Consider the following 3,250-nt stretch of genomic DNA (forward strand, 5'->3'; position numbering starts at 1 on the left):
CAATCTCTGGAAAGATACATCGTGTTGGGAAAGGTGCAGGGTCATAGAGAAGAAGCTCCTCAGTTACTATGTGATGACCACAAAGAGCTTGAGCATGGCCGAGATAATAAGGAAGCTGCAGGACAGGGTAAGGTTCAGATCTGTTGTCCATAGAATCCTTATGAGTCAGAGTGAACTTAACAGCATTTATTTAACAACATCATCTGAGGTTACAATGAGTTGTAATCAGCAGAATTCATGGCACATCCGCTTGGTTTTTTGTTGTTATTCTCCACTTAGTTGCTCTGGTAGCACAGAAACTGTTAAGCATTTGGATGCCAGACAAAAGGTCAGCTGCTCAAACCCACCAGCTGCTCCATGGGAGAAAGATAGAGCAATCAGCTTCTGTCAAGATTTCTGCTGTGGAGAGCCTACAGGACAGTTCCACTCTGCTCTCTGGGTAACTGTTAGTTGGAGTCAACTCAATGGTAATGGGTTTAGGGATTTTTTTTTAGTTTTTTAAAAAACTTTGTTGTTGTTGTTGTTAGGTGCTATCGAGTATGACATGTAGTTACACTATAACCAGCAAAAGGTTGTTGTACACAGGTACATAGGGTTTCCAGAGGCCTGATATTTCAGAAGTTGATGGCCAATCCTTCTTTCTAGTCTGTCTTAATCTGGATGTTCAGATTTGGAGAATTATCAGACAGACCAGCATTTTACAGAAAAAGTGAAAGATATATCCCTTATTGTGGAGTTAACCATTAGTATCACTGTTGTCCCTGACTTTGGCACACGTGTCTTTACCCGCTTATTTCTCTGCTCCACCATCCACCAGGATACCCATCCACTTCTACTCACTCCCTTCAATATCTATCTCCCATAGTCCAGCCCTTGATCTGATAGCTTATATCTGAAGCTTCCTTGGCTTCTGTTAGGGACCTCTCCAAAATGCTGAAGAGCAATGGCATCTGATACAGGTGATTCAATGGCACATAACAATAACAACAACATAACCAACAAACCTCTACCCTATAAACCCTATCCTCTGCCATCCTCATCCTCACCATCTCTAACACATTTGAGTCCATTACTACAGTCACCGTCTCAATCCATCTGGTTAAAGGTATTCTCTCTTGCCAACCCTCCACCTTTTCAAGAATGACATCCTTGCTGCAAAAGGTCAAAGACTGTAGTCTTCAATATGGATTAAAGCTCAACATCAAGAAGACGAAGATTCTCTTGTCTTCTGGCCAACTGGCAGCACTATAATAGATGAAGAAGAGACTGAGGCTGTTAGCAGTTACAGTTTGCTTGGCTCCACAATCTTAGCATCAGCAGTCAGGAAATCAAAAGGTAAATCTGCTGTCAGGGACCTTTACAGAGTACTGAAAAGCAACAATGTCAGTGTAGAGACTAAAGTGTGCCTGATCCAGGCCTTGGTCTTCATAATTACTTGCTATGCATCAGAGAGTTGACAATGGTTAAGGATGGTAGAAGATTTGATGCCTTGAGTTGTGGTGCTGAAGAAGCAACTTGAACACACCATGGGCCGCCAAGAAAACAAAGAGGTCTGTCTTGGAGCAGGTGAAACTAAGTTTCTCCTCGAAAGCTAGGATTTTGAAGTTCTTTCTCACATACTTTGGGCATGTGGCCAGGAGGTACCAATCCTTGGAGAAAGACATCATGGTCGGAAAGGTGGAGGAACAGATAGCACAGGAGAGGAAGACCCTGTTTGAGACAGATTGATACAGTAACTAGGGCAATGGGGGTAGGTGTGTCAGAATAAGTGAGTCAGGCTCAGGATAAGAAAGGATTCAGAGCTGTTGTAATAGAGTTGCTATGAGTAGAAAGTGACTTGACAATGTATAACAATAACAACAACATAAGTATCATGCCAAAGAATGAGATGAAGCTTTTGTCATCTTTGCTTACAAGGAGCACTCTGGATGCACCTCAAGACATATCTGTTTGTTCTTTGGGCAGCCCAGGGGATATTCAGCAGTCTTCTTCAACACACAGCTTAAAGGAATCAATTTTTCTTCTGTCATGCTATTCACTGTCCAGCTCTTAACAGCATAGGAAGATTTTAAAAAGATCTTGTCCTGAATGAGGCACACCTCAAACTGACATCATTGGTCCTTAATAATTGGTAGTGGTCCCTCACTGCTGACTTTCTCAGTGCAGTATATCTTCTGATCTCATGATTACTGGTACCAAGGGTGGTGTTTGTGAATCTAGTTAAGACTATGTCTTCCACAATTTTTATCTATTTTCCATTTATTATGATCTTGCTAATTGGTCCAGTGATCAGAATTTCTTTTTTGCCTTAACGTTTAGAGGGGAGGTGGGATACATTAATTTCATTCTCAATGGCTAATAAGCATTCCTCATTTTGTCTACCTGAAAACAAGATCAAACCACTGTAAAACCAAGCTGCTCCAGAACCCTGGCCCACCTGGAAGCCCATGCTGCTAACCCCATGCCTTTTTAAATAAGAGGCGGGATACAATTAATTCACTCCCAATGGCTAATTAACATTGTCCATTATGTCTCCCCATTAAAGTCTGTATTCTTTGATCTTCTGCAGCAAGCACTTCAAATCCTCCTCATTTTCAGCAAGCAAGGTTGTGTCATCTGCAAAATATAGTTTTCCTCCTATCCCAATGCCACACTCTTCTTCAGGGAGCTCAATTTCTTGAATAATTTGTTTAGCACACAGATTGAATAAGACATAGAATTTTAATCTCTAAAATGCTCCACCTATCAGTCTTACTTTCATTAGATTCACTGTACCACACTCAGTTACTTATACATATACACCACAAAAAACTTGTAACTAACAGTTTAGTGACTTTGTTGTTGTTGATTGCTATTGAGTAGAGCACTACTCATAGCGATCCTATGAACAATAGGCCTGAAGCCTTTCTATAACTACTATCATTTCTCCGAGTTCATAGAGTTTCTTGAAGCATGTGGTTTAGGAAGTGGATACCACTCCTGCTTCCAAACCTGTGTTAAACTGGGAGCTCCACAAAACACTGTCCACCATACCATGGGCAGCTATTATGTATGGCATTTGACCCCTCCTAATGGAACAAGGTTCAGCATCATAGCAAACCCAGATTACCTCAGTATAGCAAATTGACAGAGAAGTGCTGTACAATTTAGAAGAATGTTCTTCCAAAATAAAATAACACTAAACCCTTGGTCCCAACCGACTTTTAAATAAAAGGGCCCTCTCTCTCTCTCTCTCTCTCTCTCTCTCTCT

This window comes from Elephantulus edwardii, unplaced genomic scaffold (assembly GCF_000299155.1).
Source record: "Elephantulus edwardii isolate Elephantulus edwardi_28Jun2011 unplaced genomic scaffold, EleEdw1.0 scaffold00018, whole genome shotgun sequence".
Lineage (NCBI taxonomy): Eukaryota > Metazoa > Chordata > Mammalia > Macroscelidea > Macroscelididae > Elephantulus > Elephantulus edwardii.